This window comes from Echinops telfairi, unplaced genomic scaffold, assembly GCF_000313985.2.
Source record: "Echinops telfairi isolate 266 unplaced genomic scaffold, ASM31398v2 ScPeMD7_7469;HRSCAF=8507_1, whole genome shotgun sequence".
Taxonomy (NCBI): domain Eukaryota; kingdom Metazoa; phylum Chordata; class Mammalia; order Afrosoricida; family Tenrecidae; genus Echinops; species Echinops telfairi.
Window position 1 is genome coordinate 9,703,456 of NW_022111373.1, and position 5,436 is coordinate 9,708,891.

At 36.8% G+C, this 5,436-nt stretch overlaps 1 pseudogene; it reads right to left on the minus strand.

Moving 5' to 3' along the window:
• Window positions 1-2,625: 2,625 nt before the first annotated feature.
• Window positions 2,626-5,436, minus strand: part of LOC101656841 — a 16,793-nt pseudogene continuing 13,982 nt past the window's right edge.

The window sequence follows — 5,436 nt, forward strand, 5'->3', positions numbered from 1 at the left end:
GGAAGGTGAGCATCATGGAATGCCAGTTTAATAGAACAAAGTGTTCTTGCATTGAGGGAGTACTTGAGTGTCCATCTGCTACTAAACCTGTAAATATATGCACATATGTCTATTTCCCCATCATCATAAATAAGTATATTTACCTATGTACATACCTGTATTTAGACCTCTATAAATGCCCTTTACCTCCTAGTTCTTTCCTTTATTTCCTTTTATTTTCCTCATGTCCCACTATCATGCTCAGCCTTCATTTGGGTTTCAGTATTTCCTCTCAGTTAAATTACCCTTGCTCAAGCCCTACCAGGTTTCTTACACCCTCCTCGCTCCCGATTTTGGATCACTTGTTGTTCCCTTGTCCCTGAATTTGTTAACACCACTTCCTTTCCACCACTTCCCCCTTTCCCATGTCCCCCTGGGACTGTTGGTGCCATTGTTTTCTCCTCCAGATTGTTTATCCAGGTATGCTCCCTTCTTGATTCGCTTGTCTCTCATAAAAAAGACCACCCCGCAAGGAGGCATCATCAAGCTGTGATCTCATTGATAAGTAGAACTCCTCCCCTATACTTTTACACAGATTAAAGTTGACATAAGCTCTAACTAGCACACCCTCCCAACTCAGAATTAACACTGATGTACTCATTCAAAATACTGAAATGTATCATCAATTGGGGAAAATTGAAAAATTAACCACAAATTGTAGTTTACAAAAGTATGTAAAGTACTGTGTTTCAAAAAAAAAAAAGAAAAGAAAGTACTGTGTTTCTTGGACTTGTTTTTCAATGCACATTTATCCATAAATATCCATAACATGATATCAAAAGTAAACCTGAGTTGGGTATAGTCCTTCTGAATGGTCTCAGTCTACACAAGGCACTGAGTATCTGTTTACACCTCTTTAACTGTGCAAATCTCCTTATATTCACTGACATATAGAAAATCTGAAACACTATCTCTAACTATTAAGGTGCCTACTTACATTTCTAAAGACTATTTCGACACATTTGGGACATTTAATGAAAGTTCTTTTAAAAGAACATTCTAAATTAGGTGCTGTGATAGGTGGGTTTATTGTGCAAACCTGGCCAATGAACCCATGTAGGATTAATTGAAGGGTGGAGAGATAAATGGCTCAGCAAGCCTCGCCTTTCTTGTTTCTTGCTCTTTGATCATCGGACCAGTGTGTGACTGCCTTAGCTTGTTCTCTGCCTCAACTTGCAAGCTACACTACCTGTGGGACACCTAACCCGTGGACTGTGTCGCTATAGTTTGAGACCTGTTTTGCCACACGGCTGGTGTATACATCACTTGAGCTGGGGACTGTTGGACTCTGTCATCTGGCTGACTGTTGGTGATCCGTGCTGCTGTCTGCTGCCTGTGGATGGAGAGCCTGAACTGCTCTACAGAAGGCCCAGCTGTCTGCTTCCTTGACCTGCATCCGGTGTCCCTCAAGACTTGAAGGACTGCCAGTGTATTAGCTGTCTCGCGGAAGGAAGTTGCACTGAGCCATTTGTACTGCTCTATAGACTAATTAGCTATTTATTTATTATGTTGTATATCTATCTATATCAATATATATAAAATCAAAAGTGTCCTGGTTTTGTTTCTCTAGAGAACCCTGTCTAACATAGATGCAATGGTTGTTTTATACAAAGGATTCTCAGCAAATCTTGTGAAATGTTAATTCTAACTTGAACTTGCTTTCATGGGATAAAGAAAGCTTTCAGAATGATAGTTTGTTTTGAGTTATTAATACAAAAGAAATTAATTTTCTCAGTGGGATTGGATTCTGCATGAAAAAAATTATCCTGGGTTCAAATATATAGTTTTCTAGGAAAAATAAGCTAAAAATTATATTTCAAACTTACCTGGTATCTATTTTTGCTTTATATAAAATGCTCTCAAATGTTAATCTAATTTCCAGGTAGCAATGAAGTCTACATATCTAGATTTTGTATTATTTGCATTATGGGTAACAAAAGAACATTTATCCTGCCTGGAGAAAGAGGAGGCTGTCTATTCCCCTAAAGGTTTACAGTCTTGGAAACACGCAGGGGCAGTTCTACTCTGTCCTATAGTCACTGTGAGTTGGAAGCAACTTGGCAGTGAGAAAAAAAAGTGAGCATAGTAATCCTTGTTATATCTTAAAAGTACATTTGTAAAATATTGGCTTTGATGTACATCTCAAAATTTAGTGAACACATTTAAGATGACTTAGATTAAATTTCGTAGGTTACTGCTTTAGTACCACCTGTATTGGGTCCAACACAGGTCCATATTAGAAATGAAGATTTACAATTTACTTTTCTAGGTTTATCATTAAATGTTACATTTATGTTCTTAGCTTTGATTTATATGCTTCATAGATGAATTCTAAATAAATACCATTTCACTGTAGCCTAATGTTAAGTAGGTAATTTTCCAAAGTTTGATAGCATTGATGCTAATCTAGTTGTGATGTTTCGAGGTTTCACATTTTAAACACATGGTAACACCATAGGCTCCATAGCTCAGGGTTGTAGAGAAAGACCTCAGAGAAGAGTTTTTTATTATTATAGTAATCCAATTAGAAATTATTTCAAGAATTGTTAGGAGGTGGGTTTAATTGCCTTCTGGTTTATGGACTTTTTATTTCAATTTCCGGGCATTTGGTTTGGAACACTCATTTGATGAATATTTAGTTAAATATTTGGATGAGATCCTGCCAGATGGTCAGATCTCTGCCATTTATCCTGGAATGTTTCTGAAGATAGCCTTCTCCTTCTGTTATTTGGCCACACGTTTGTGCTTAAATCTTCAAAGCAATGATAGGCAATGCCAACACAGAAGTCTTTGCTTTAGAAAACATGATCCTTACAATGGCATGAGCTTCTAGTCATTTGAAATGAAGGTTGTATCTCTTTTGAATGGCAAGTTCTCTTGAAGGAATGAATAACAGAATTGCAGAAACTGGAAGGCAGTAGTAACTTTGACTTTCCAACACATTTTCTCCAATAAAATCTTTTCTATTTTCTCTGAAACCACACACCTATACTGGTTTGTTTAGGACAAATTATTTTATTTGCCAGTGGACTCATCCTCTTTTTTATTGATTTCATGGCCAAATAGGAGCTCCTTTTTCTAACACATCATGGATCGATGACAAGGAAGACCATTCATCAATGCTGTAGCACACATTGTTCCAGCTATCTGCTTCATTTTGGACAGAAACCTGTCCGGTAAATTCACAGCTAGAGAAAATATTTCCATGTCAAAGTCAACGAACTAAGTTAGACCGAAACCTTTTCCTTTAAGATCCCTTAGTCTTGCAGTCCTTCTGAAAGAATTATCATGAGCAGACTCAATTTGTCTTAAGCTGCAGGTCTTGGGCTGACATCTAGACGTCTGTTCCGATAGAACATTCAGCGGGTGTAGAAGTCTCTGAGCATCAATTGTTGGCAATATCTTTTTCTCACCATGTTAGCACTGCCGCTCCCCAGCAGTAAGTCCTTTCTGTAGCCTGCTCTCACCACACGTGACAGTGCGGAGAGGGGAGCCATCCAGGGTGAAGGTCCCGCTAGCAGCAGCACCAAGAGGAAACTTCAGTCAGGGCCAACTCAGATACCAACTGCACCATTTTCTATACCAGGAGAAGAGAGGGTTCCAATTTCTCGACACCCTCACCCCGCTTGTTATTATTGTTTTAATTTTAGCCATCTTAATGGGTATGGAGTGTGGTATCTTGTGTTGGATTCATGATTTTTCATGAATTGGCCCGTTGTCTATTTTCTTTGGAGAAATGTTTTTTGCCCCATTGCCTTAATTATCTAATGTTGCTAAAATAGAAGTACCAAAAATGGATGGCTTTAACAAATAGAATGGAGTGTGGTATCTTGTGTTGGATTCATGATTTTTCATGAATTGGCCCGTTGTCTATTTTCTTTGGAGAAATGTTTTTTTGCCCATTGCCTTAATTATCTAATGTTGCTAAAATAGAAGTACCAAAAATGGATGGCTTTAACAAATAGAATCCTCCCCTCCTCACATTCCCAAATGGCATTGTGACAAGCATAGAGGTTAGGATTTACAGTATAGATGATACAATATAATTCAATTCAATTCATAGCATTCATTACAATGTTTTAAAATTTTAGTTTGAATAATTTTCTGTATATTCTAGATGCAAAGTCAGGCACAAAAGGAAAAGTACAACATGAGTCTGCTGAGGTAAGCGATAAAAAAAAAATTCTAGATGCAAGTTCCTTCTCAGATATACTATTTACAAGATTTGCTCTCATTCTGTGAATTCTTTTCTTTTCTTTTTCATTCTGTGAATTCTTGGTGAAAATGTCTCTTGAAACACACATTTTAAAAAGTTTTATAACATCCAGTTTATTTCGTTTTTATTTTCTAACTTGAATTTTAATATCTTGCTTATAAGGAACCATTGCCTAACCCATACTCACAAGAATTTACACCTTCATTTTCCAAGAAAGCTCTTACATTTAGGACTTTGATTCATCTTGAGTTAATTTTTGTATATGGTGTGAGGTAGGGGTTCCACTTTGTTCTTTGCATGTGGAATGCAGTGTCCCAGCACCATTTATTAAAAAGGTTACTACTCTTCATTTAATTGTCTTCGTACCCTTGTGAAAAAATCAGGTGATTCTGAGTTCTATTTCAATGATAGATCTGTGTATCAGTACAACGTTGTTTTGATCACCATGGCTTTGCAATATGCTTTGAAATTGGGAAGTCTGAGTTTTCTTTCTTCTTTTTCAAATTTGGCCATTCTAGGTCCTTGCATTTCTATATGAATTTTAGGATCAGCTTTTCCATTTCTGCAAAGAACCTAGTTGGAATTGCTTCTCACCCTTTTGGCTAAGAGCAAGTGTAGAACCTAGTTGGAATTTTTATTAATTTTTGAGGGAAAAATGCGTTGGGATTATTGTGGTGGTACTTGGGACACTCAATATCTGCCAGCCACCCCTCTTGTTCTTGCTCTGCATATGTTGTTTTAAAATAAATAATTGCTAAATGATCTGCAATTTCTTCTAGCATTTTGATGCTACATCACAAAATACGTTGTCACTGTTCATCCTCTTATTTCCTCTTTATATGATTTTTTCTTTATCTGCTCTTTATCTATAGTCCTCTTTATCTGCTCTGCTGTGTATAGCAGCAGCAGTTCCATAGAGTTAAACAGTTCAATGACTGATAAGAATCTTATTCTCGAGAGCAACTGTGTCCCTCTTGAATTGTATTGTCACGCCACATTAGAGATTCCTATTTAGCCTCATCATAGAGGTTGTGTTCAGGAAAGCATCAGGCTTTTGGTAAACTACATTTTGTTATTCAATAAAGCTTTTTTTAATGGAACACATTTTTTGTTATTAAAGAAAATAAATTGGTTTCTACTTCAAGAGGTCTTTCTTCTGTATTTCTATTAATGCTGTGGTT